Here is a 12,460-nt window from a genome sequence, read left to right as displayed (position 1 = left end):
TTGATGACAGAATTGAACAACGACTCCATAGAACACACGGAGGCTGAAATTGTAGAAAACCTTCTGGATGCACTTCCACCAAAATGGGAGATATACACAATTTTAATAAGAGAAGATAAAGAGTTTGAAACCTTTGAGTTGGAAATGATGGTCAACAAGTTACGTAATTATGAGCTTAATATGATAAGAAAAGAGACTCCTACTGATCAGGTTCAGGATCCTGGAATGTATGGTGCAAAAGGCTCTCCAATCTCAAGCTCTAAACCAGAATCGGCTACTTATTACTCCGGTGGTGAATCAAACTCTACTCAAGATGGTCATGTGGTGATGAATGTGGATGGATATATATATTCATTTTAGCTGGAGGAAGTAGTTCTTCAAAACCCCAATCCTCGGTCAGTTTCCACTAGTTCTTCAAGTGTAAATTACTCAAAGATGCCTATGAGTGTAAAATCTACTGAACAATAATTTGCCCTTTATGCCTCTTTCATTGCGTCTTATGAGAATTACATCAAACGAAAGATAGTTGACCCTGCAACCCTGGATGAGGACTAAGATCAGATAGATGCTGATGACATGGAAGGAATGGATCTGCAGTGGCAAATGGCGATGATAGTAAGAAGGGTAAAATGATTTATGAAGAAGACTGGAAGAAAGTTCATAGGAGAGAGACCGAGATTTGACAAACCAAAGGTTCGTTGCTAAAACTGTCAACAAAATGGACACTTTGCAAGAGAGTGTACAAATGAAAGAGTTGAACGGAGTCAGAACAGGGCTACTCAACAGAACGGGAATGGAAATGGTACTGAAGCAAAAGCAATGGTGTCTCAATAGAATGGTGGGTATAATTGGAACATCAAAGTTGAAGAGGTGATTGAACAAGCGAATCTGGTGAATATTGTGACTAGAAGATGTGACAAGGAACCAATGGAGGATCAAGCATACATGGCAGAAGTAAATGACCAGCTCTCAGAGGTATGTTCGGAATCTCAGTGTGAACAATGTGAGAAATTGTCTGAACAATTTAACGTTTAACTGATCATTATGTTATTTTGGATAAAGAATTAAAAAACATAAAAAAGGAACATCACTATTCTAAAAATAAGGAAAACAGTTACTCGGTAAAAATAAAAGCTAGTGAAAAAGATATAAGAAGCCTTAAGGCCACTCTGGCTGAGAAAATACAAGTCATTGATCTAAGCTATGAAGTTGTGGAAGAAAAAACTAAACTTATAGCTGAAAAAGATAAACAGATAGCTGATTACCAAGTAAAAGTGCTGGAATTAAATAGGAAACTTGAACAATTTAGGAATTCTTCTATGATGCTTGATCATGCCCTAAGTGTTCAACGTTCCCCTATCAACAAAGGGTGGAATTGGATACAATGAAGTTCCACCACCTTCCAATAATAACTACACTTATAATCCCTGTAATCAACCATCTGATAGCATTCAAACTGATCAGCCTGTAATGGGTTACATGAAAGTCAAAACGGTACCCGCTAAAGTCTAGAAAGACAATACTAATGTTAATATAAACGAATTGGTTCAGACAAATTCTCCTGTCACAAGTCAAGATTCAAATTCTGAAAAGTCCGTCGACTTTGTTAAGATAGATGATGAAGTTGTGTTGCTCAAACGGGGGGAGAATTATACGTTTGGTGAAAATAAATCTGTCTTAAACCCAATCGTTCCCCTTATGTGAGACAACCTGTTAGTAACATAGCATCAGCTTCTGCTGCAACTCCCGAAACCGATGTTCGGATGGACACTAAGAGTCCAAACAGGAGTTGTTTTAGATGTAACAAGATAGGACACTTTGTCAATGACTGTCCGCTGAAAATGGAGAAATCTAAAAATATGAGGCCAACTAAAACTTAGAATAAAACGAACTTTTAAACTGGTGCTGGTAAGAATTATAACTCATCCAACTTTAATCGTTGGACAAATTCAAGATTTCAAAGAATCCAGCCTTGTTTTTTTTAGTTAATCACAGAAAGGGTAATTTCGAATCCATTATTGCTAGAAACTCAAGGATGTTTGGATGGCCTCATAATCAATTTTCTACAAATCTTATATTCAGTTCAAATGGAAACTTCCCTCAAAGGAACTTTAGGCAACCAAGGATTTGGATGCCGTTTAACTGGTTTGATCAACCCAAGACCAGCAGGTCTTGGGTCCCCCGCTTTTAATTCGTTTCTTTAACTGTGCAGGAACAGTCGAACAGGGTTGTGAACAACGCGTAGATTGTCGACAGTGGCTGTTTCCGGCACATGCAATGTAACAAGAAATTGTTACATGATTGGAAAGCTATTCAAGGAGGTAGGGTTAGTTTTGCAGGAGAAAGTGGAGGAAAAATAACTGGAATTGGCACTGTTACTAATGGGAGAATCAAGTTGGAAAAGGTTAATGTCATGGAAGAGCTAAAGCACAATCTTCTGAGTGTCTCGCAAATCTGTGACAAAGAATACACTGTGCACTTTACAAAGGACGAGGCGCGTGGTTTATCCTGGTTTCAAGATTCCCGAAACCTGGGTTGTGATGAAGGCTCCAAGATAGAAGAATACATATGTGATGGACATGAGGTCAACCGAGATGGCGACGGAAGAATCATGTCTCATGTTAAAAGCAACAGAGTCTGTGTCGGAATTGTGGCACCGAAGGATGGGTCATATCCATCTACGAAAGATGAACTACATTTTCAAGAATGGACTGGTACTTGGGGTCCCTTTAAAGAATTTCAACTTTGAAGATCAATTTCTGTCATGAAAGAAAGGAAAGCAGCACAACAAACCACATCACTCCAAACTGGTTAACTCAATTGTCACACCTTTGAATTTGCTTAACATGGATCTGTTTGGTCCCATAAATGTTAAAAGGCTGGGTGGAACTTCCAACTGCTTGGTTGTGACTGGTGATTACTTACGTTACTCATGGTTTTACTTTCTAAAAACTAAAGATGAAATAGTGCGGTTGGTAATTAACTTGACTACCAAAGTGGAAAATTTTGTTGGGGGAAAGGTCAAGTTCATCAGAAGCGATAACGGCACAGAGTTCAAGAACTATCAAATGCATATGTTTTTGTCTGCAGAAAGGGATCGAACATCAGTTTAGCGCACCATATACTCCACAACAGAATGGAGTAGCTGAAAGGAAGAATAGAACTCTATTCGAAGGCGCGGGACTATGCTGGCAGATGCTAAACTTCCCGCGGTGTTCTGGGCTGAGGAAGTTGCCACGGCCTGCTATATCCTTAATTGTGTTTTAACTACTAAAAAATTAAATAAAACTTTTTATGAAATAATGCATGGTAGAAAGCCAAATCTTAAAGTTCTTGAACCCTTTGAGTCCCAATCTTCGATTTTAATGACTAACTCAAAATTTGGTGAGAAAGCTGACGAAGGTATTCTCATTGGTTATGTAGTTGGGTCTCCCAACAGAAGAGTCTTTAATCTATCGAACAACAAGGCTGAGGTGGTCTGTAACACTGACATTACAAGTTACAAATCACCAAAGCCTAGAATGGGACCAGCAGAGGCTTTCGATTATGATAAATTATTTAAATCTTTTAATTTACCTTCCCTTGAGTTTGCAAATATAGAACAAAGGATGGCCACTCAGATGCTACTCGATGAGGAAGAGGCCATTATGCATCGTCCACAGTGTAATTTACCTTCCATGGTTCTTATTAACTTTTTTTTCTTTTTTCAAACAACAAAACACAATCTTCAACACTTTCTCTCAATTCCAAAGGCTTAAACCCGAGTGTTGAGCAAGAACAACGAGGTAATGATCGAGTTATATGTGTGTTCATCTTCCTTTCTTGAGTGTTCTTGCAAGGAAATGAGGTTTCCTAGTGAAAAAGGGTGAAAACCCGAGATAGAACCGATTCTTGCATGATTAAGTGATGTATACGGGTTATACAAGGGATCTTGGTCCAAGGAATGAGTTAAACGAATCAAAAACGAATTTTTACGGTTAAATCTTTGTTTTTAGTATCATAACCGTAACCATGAAAGAAATGGCTTGATCGTGAGTGTAACTTGCTTGGTATTGTGGTATGTTGTTTGTAGGCTCTGTATTTAGTGGTAGATAAGGCGGAAAGATGAGTTTGTAGCTTGTAGTGGCGGAAAACGAAAGGTATATTCGGTTATGTTCGGTTTTGGGAAATTTGGACAGATTGTTGATGCTTTAGAGTTAGGTCATGAAATTTTACAGAGGTGTTAAACACATGAAAATATGAATTATGTGAATTTTTGGTAATTTTTGGATAAAGGATGAATATTTGGTGAATTTAATGCTCGGTTTTGGCCAAAAATGGTGAAAAATAGTTAAATATTATGAAAAATTCTGGAAAATTTCAGATAAGCTTTTTATATCATTTATAAGTCACACACAAAATTTTAGGTCAGTTGGAGAAGTCTAAATAGGCTTTTCGGTTAAACGAGTTCTAGGGATTTCTAGCTCGGTTTTGGTGAAAATGGCATGTAAAAGAAGATTTTGGTTCTGGAAAAATTACAGGGGACTATGTAGATGGCAGGGGACATCCAGGAAAAAGTTGGGATTTTTCTAAGGTCGTATGGTATTTACGACATATTTAGTGTTTAAATGGTGTTTAAAAATAGATAAATAAATTTTAAATATAAGAATTAATTCTGGAAATATTTTTATAAAATTCCCCACTATTAAAAAGTGATTTTTGTAAAATTTCAAGATCCGAGAGTAAACGGATAATTAATCGTGCTGATTATCAAACTTTTAAAGTTAAAACGCGTAAACCGGTGAGGTTCGCTTAAGCGAGCTGACTGGTGTATAAAAACCTTAAAAATGGACTATTTTCATATAATTGAGTTAAACAAGTAAAAATGAATCATCCGAAAATAAGTCGGATGATTTGGGTATTTTTAACCGATTTTAACGGTTTCCGGTACGCCAAAGACGGAAACGAGTCCCGCGGCCAATCGGGACGTCTAAACCGAGCTATAATTTCACATTTTAAATTAAATTATCAGACAACCACTATTTTCGGGTCGTGTGTGACCAAACTCATTTTTGAAACATAAAACGGATATTCGTGCTAGGCACGCAAAACGAGAAAACGACTAATAGAAATTGTGACCATGGAACTCTAAACGACATCACAATCTGAGTCCGGAGAAGTATTCCTGGGTTAACATTGCCCCCGGAACAGGTACAGTACTGGGTTAACAGTGTCCCCAGATGTACCGATTGATAAGGTTAAAGATTATATAAACAATAATTGTATAATAACGATCGTGGGTATCATATTACAGATTGGACGTGTTAATTGATAATGATTGTTGTTACCCGCTTGCATGTGCTAAGGTGAGTTTTCACGATCCCCTTTTTACTGAAATGTTTTAAATATTTTCCCGGGGCGGAAAGCATGTTTCTATCAAAAGGTTTAAGTACATGCTGATCGCATGGAAATGAAGGTATTTATATAATGTTATTGTACGGGAATAGTACGGTAATGTATTAAAATGGTAATTGCCTGAGTTGTTAATATTGAAAGGTCCCGCAACAGTGTTCTGGGTTAACAGTGTCCCCAGAGGTTATTGGAAGTGTTCTGGGTTAACAGTGTCCCCAGAGGTTATTGGAAGTGTTCTGGGTTAACAGTGTCCCCAGAGGTTATTGGAAGTGTTTTGGGTTAACAGTGTCCCCAGAGGTTAGTGGAAGTGTACTGGGTTAACAGTGTCCCCAGAGGTTATTGGAAGTGTTCTGGGTCAACAATGTCCCCAGAGGTTATTAAATGTGTTTATGGGTTAACAGTGTCTCCAGATAATATTATATTATGATATGGATTTATCATGGTTTACTAAAATTGTGAAACTCACCAACTATTCGTAGTTGACCCGTTTTCTCACATGCTTTTCAGGTACAACTAAGATAAAATGATTGATTACGTGCTAAGTGCTTGATGTGTGTAAGGTTTGCGTGCTGGACGTTAGGATACATTATAACAGATAGAATTATGAACCGTATTGTATGATGTGTGTATCACCTAGACGGTAATGAAAGATGAGATAATGTAATTTTGAAGTATATTAATGCATTCGGTTTTCTTTATAAACAATGTGGTTGATATCAGAGGTGTCTGTCGCATCCCGTTTACGTTTCCGCTGCGGTTACGGGGTGTTACAGAACTTGGTATCAGAGCCATTGGTTATAATAGAATTAGGATGTCTTTAAAAGATACCTTAAATATAACCAGTAGCTCAAGTATTATAGGATCTTAATATCAACTAATAATTTATAGTGACAAGGTCTGGATGAACTTGGATGGACAAGTTAGTTATTATGGTCCGGAACATAATAACAAACTTGTCCGCACGAGGGAATTCAGGGGAAGTCACTGGGGACATTAATAGGTAAAAATGGCAACATATGTGTAAAGTATATGATATTATTTATACGTGCTAATGTGTATATATATGTATGTACATATCTTGTGGGTACATGTATCGAGAAATGGGACCCGGATAAGGAACCGGGGAAGGAAATAATAAAAAGTACCGAGGATGCTGAAATTTCTAAGAGCATCGGTTGATGATGAGTCTGACTTATCGGGTCATAGTTATGATAGTACCAAGTTAGATCTCCCGTTTGACTTTAACCAGAAATATCTAGTAACCGTCACTCCCAACAAAAATTGATAAGTTCCTTACCCTACCAACACCGGTACCGTATATTCTAATAACCCCAGATGTTCACCCGAACCGTCGACCCTCACGTACGGACGGATCCGTACCTGAACCCATTCTTATTCCATTAAGGTAAATAAATAAATAAATAATGATAATAATAAATTTGGTAATTAATCAGCAGATAAAAAAAATAATATATATAGAAGTATATATATGTATTTCTCACTCTCAAACATATGAGACATACCACCTCCAGATCGAGAATTACCGATTTCAACGAACCTAGAACGCCTGAGGATATTGACGGAGCAAGTGTAAAATTTCCCATAATAGTAATTAATAATATTTGAAGGCAACCCATGTTGCGCGATTACCTTGAACCTTGCAACTTCCTATGTTATCCTTACATCCGTTAGATGTTTACACCCATGTATACTCGAATAGAATGATTACCTATACACAAAGAGGTGTTGGAATCATTATAGCGTTGTTGAATATTCGTTCGTAGGTAGTATGCCGTCTATGCCGAATATACGAACAGACACGGATATTATAACTCCGTGGTATGTAATCGTTTGGTGCTCACGGTGAGCATGTATCGGTTATGCTGACATGCAGACGGATATTGAAATCAAGCATATTAAACATTGATCTTTGTTGAGAAGATCTCTATGTCAGTTAGTGACAAGGGTTATGAAGCGTATTTAAAAGTTAACCGACGTCAGGTTAAGTCCGTATGTTATTATATTAGTGGGACATATATTTATACTAGATGCCGGTATGTGTAATATATATGATAATGTTTGGTGTGTATGTGTACCTGCTGTTATGATTGAACTGGTAACGAGTTATACGGTGAGATTAGTATTGATTACTGCGTACGGGATGAGTACGGCAGAATGACATAAAAAGAGTAAATCCAATGATGGAGATTGATATGATTCAGTTGATTGCTCAAGGATAGTAGATGATGATACCGAATGTAGTATCACAGATCACTGCTAGTGTTGATGCAAATGTGAACGCAGAATTATAGATCGAGCAATCACATGATTATGAATATTTCAATCCTTAGTGGTATTACTAAGAGTGATAATGTCCCACCGAATGATTTTATGACTACGAGTATTAGTTATAAACTAAACATGAATAGTAGTCGTAATGAATTAGATCCGGTATGAAGGATATGTTATTGTTTATGGTAAGGAAATCATTAATAGTTACTGATGGTAAAGGGAGGGATAGATTAGCGAGTGGATAGAAAAGATCGAAATGGTTAAGGATATTGGTAAGAGTCTAAAACATTGTGTAGTGAAATATGCTACAGATATGTTGGTAGATCATGTTGTGTCGTGATGGAACACGATGGTACAAAATTATAGTTAGAAAATTTTTACTCAGATGATATGGTCAGAATTTAAAATTCTTGTGCTAGAGCACTTTTATTCGAGTAATTGAGTTCAGAGTTGGAAACTGAGCTATGGAAGATAGAAATGTTGTGTGCTGATCACTTAGAACACGCTAATCGTTTGAAGGAATTGTCATGTCTAATAACATGGCTAATTACTCCTGAAACTAAGCGAAGTGAGCGCTATATCGGGGACTAACTCCATCGATAACGAGTATAGTCAATCCTGTAAAACATACAACCTTCGGAAGGGATGTGTCACAAGCCAGCATTGATATATTTGACACTATGAAAGCGGAATGGAAGGACGTTAGGTGAGACGTCGAGTGTTGAAGAAGAGAAATGATAAAGGTATAGTGCAAGATGGGCTTTTGAATAAGTAAGTATGTCCTACAACCCAGAATTATACTAAGACTAGTTCTGGTGTGAAAACATGAACCGCATGAAAGGTCCTTCCCTAAATGTGGAAAATATGGTTATCGGCAGAAAGAAGAATGTCGAGTGATAGTAGGCCACAGGTGTGGTAAAGATGGACGTAATGCCCCAATTGTAGAACCAATTGAAGCCATGTGAACCGGCGACCCCAACCCATTCGTGTACAACCACTCCGAACCCAACAGCTTCAATAACCATCCATCCAAAGAAATCAAAGAATGCCAAACAGTGGTACTTGCTATGAATGTGGCAGTACAGAACGTTTCAAGAGAAATTGCCCAAAGTTGAACCAAGGTGTCATTGGAAGACGAACCTCATGACAAGCATCAACCTCTGATCAAGCAAGGAGCCGTGCTTTTGTGAGTAATTCAAATAAAGCACGTCATGATCCAAAAGTAGTATTAAGTACGTTGTAGTTTTAAATCAATTTGCTTCAGTGATACTTTTACGGTCGTCGATAGAAGTTAGTTCCTGCTAACCTCCTACCTTTTGGAAAGATACCGATTAGTGAAACTATAGAACCCTATACTGTAGATTTGCTAACGGCAAATCCCTATGGGTTAACTAAATGGTTCGGAATTGTCCTATTATCCTGAACGATTAACCTTTCTTTATTGACCTACGACCCGTAAAGTTAAGAAGTTGTGACGTGATAGTTAACATGGATTGGCTAACTCAACATGAAGCTGAAATAAAATATGAAAAGAAGATGATTAGAAGGAGAAACACATATATAGAAATATATATGTGTTGGGTACAGAGAAATATATAACATACAGAGAAAAGTATACGGTATTATGTTACCACTCTAATCTCACCTTGAGGTGTTATAATATTTACGACAAGAAGACGTGGTATACTTAACAAACGCGATTGCCAAAGTATTTAAAAGAAAACGTATAGAAGATATCCCGATGGTACGCGAATTCCACAAGTTTTCCCAGAAAAACTTCCTGGATTACCGCCAAACCGACAGGTCAAATTCAGAATCGAATTAATGTCTCAAGCTGGCCCTGTTGCTAAAGCACCCTACCGAATTGCACCGTCCGAGATGCATGAATTATCCAATCAGTTACAAGAACTGTTGGATAAGACTATATACGACCCAGTTAGTCACCATGGGGTGCACCAGTTTTAATTGGGAAATGAAGGACGGAAGTGTTAGGATATGTGTTGATTAGGGAGAATTGAATAAAGTGACGATCAAGAATAGGTATTCACTTCTTCGAAGTAAATGATCCGTTAAACCAACTGCAGAGGGCGATTTGTTTTTAGAAAATTGGTCTTAGATATAGTTATCGCCAAATGAAAAATCCGAGAGGAGGACGTTGCAACAACAGCGTTTCGGACTCACTACGGCCATTTTGAATTCTTAGTTATGCCTTTCGGGTTAACAAATGCGCAGGCAGTATTCATAGAACTCATGAATCGAGTCTGTAAACTCTATTTTGACAAATTTGTCATAGCATTCATTGATAATATTTTGATATATTTGCAACGTAAGGAAGAGTACGATCGACGGTTAAGGAAAATTGTGGAAGTGTTAAAGCAAGATGAGCTATACGCGAAGTTTTCGAAATGTGATTTTGAATAAAGAAGGCATAATCCCTTGGTCATGTTGTAAAGCAACAAGGATTACGCAAAGATCCAAATAAGATAGAAACCGTTAAAATTGTGCCAAGCGCCGATTTTAAGTCTCCCCGATGGAGACGATGGTTTTGTCGCGTATTGTGACGCGTCGCGTAGAGGGTTAGGATGCGTGTTGACGCAGTATAATAAGGTCTTAGCCTATACTTCCCGACAGTTAAAAAATACACGAGTAAGATTTCACTACTCACGACTTAGAACTGGGAGCGGTTATCTTCGCACTTAAAATGTGGAGACATTATCTCTACGATACGAAGTGCACCATCTTCACCGATCATAAAAGTTTGCAGCACATATTTGATTAGAAGGAACTGAATATGAGGCAACGAAGATGGGTCGAGTTGTTAAGCGATTATGACTGTGACATCCGTTATCACCCTGGCAAGGCTAACGTCGTAGCCGATGCCTTGAGTAAGAAAGATCGGGTTAAGCCATTGCGAGTGCAAGTGCTGGGGATGATAGTCCAGTCGAACCTTCGAACCTGATTCGAGTCGCTCAACGTGAGGCGTCGAAAGAGGAACAATTGGAAAAGAAGGAACCTTACGGCAATGAGGAGAATTTCGAACAGCGCGTGGACCTAAATTCTCTACTTCAAAAATCGGGTTTGGATCCCGACCCTCCATGACCTTCGTGAATTAATCATTGACGAAGTGCATAGATCGAAATAATCCATACATCCGGGATCGGATTTGACTATTGATGATACGGATATCTGAAAGGATTTTTATTAATGGCCGAGTTTGGAGAAAGATATGGTTACGTGTGTTGGTGAATATTGAGTTATGCCAGAGATAAGGCTGCACACCGAAAACCGTAGGGAACGCCACGACGACAGAAAATTCGCCAATGATAGCGGGAATATATTACAATGAATTCTTGCCCAAATTCCTGATGGTGAAATGGTATCTCGTCGTGGAGTACCATTTTCAATGATCTCAGATCAAAATAGTCATCCTACTTCCATTATTGGAAGGCGGGGAAGGAAGCATCAAGAGCTTGAAGCTTTCTATGGGTGAAGTAATTATCACCAATTTGTAAATTGAAAATGGGCGTCAATCAAGCCATAAGATTTGAATTGATTCGAGAAACAACCAATCGGATTTATAATATTTAAGATGAGTTGAAAGCATCGCGAGATTGGCAAAGGATTTATGACAACATTCATAGGAAACCTTTGTCATTGGAAAGAGGTGACAAGGCATTTTTAAAAGCATCACCTTAGAAAGGTGATATGAGGTTTGCCAAAACCGAAAATAGCTCCTTAATATATTGGGCCTCATGAGATTATCTCCATGATTGGTCACTTAGTTTATTGATTAAAGTATTCCAGGGGCTAAGTACTATACATGATATTTTGCCATGTATACGGATTGAAAAGTGCCTAAGCGATGAGGCAACGAAAGTACTAGTAATAGAGGTACTCATAGAAGACATGTTTGATATCATAACTAGTTCCGTAGAGATAGTTGTCGGGAAAACTAAACAGCTTGGACATACCAAGCTTTATTAATTAGGACTAAGTGGAATTCACAGCGAGGACCAGATTATACTTGGTAACGCGAGGGTGAATTCTGAAGGAAAAACCCCCCACCTTTCTCTCAAAAAGAGATAGTGGGCGTGTAAAATTTCGAGGACGAAATTTCTTAACGGGGGGAGAATGTAACGATTCCGACGAAACCAGGTATACCCTAACCGGTAGACGTTAGTTACGTCATATGTAGTGTCGGGTACATGAGTTACCATGGTAATTATACGAGAATACATGGTTCATTGTATTGATTGTACGTGAATATATAATTCACCGTATTGAATATGCGATCAAACGATCGATAGTTATTGAAACCCGAATGAATCGAGGGTTCAATTATAGACGAGATATATGATATTTAGTGATGTTACGAAGTATTAAAGCTTCGGGATAAGTGGATTAAAGCACAGAAAAAGGATTTCGATTTAATAGTACGTCGGTACGTTAAACGAAACCTTTAATACCAAACCGAGCAAGAGACGATCGACCAAGCCGAAAAAGATGCGTAATAACTAATAATATGACGTTTTAAGTTAATAAATGTCATGGTTGAAGTTTTTAAATCGGTTTTATATAAATTTCAATTTTTAGACCAAAAACGACCGTTTTAGCCTCGTTTTAAGCCGAATTAAACATTTAACCGAGAAACGAACTGAACCAGATTATCCAAAACATTATCCATATTGCGGATATCCAAATGAGTGGCCAAAAATGAACTTGTGGGTCCCACCCCACCCCCACATGTAGACCGATCGGCCTTCCATGGTCCTTATTA

This window comes from Bidens hawaiensis, unplaced genomic scaffold (genome assembly GCF_021521415.1).
Source record: "Bidens hawaiensis isolate Kalapana, Puna unplaced genomic scaffold, B.hawaiensis_p1.1 tig00006083_1, whole genome shotgun sequence".
In the NCBI taxonomy this organism is placed as follows: Eukaryota; Viridiplantae; Streptophyta; class Magnoliopsida; order Asterales; family Asteraceae; genus Bidens; species Bidens hawaiensis.
This window is presented reverse-complemented; position numbering follows the sequence as displayed.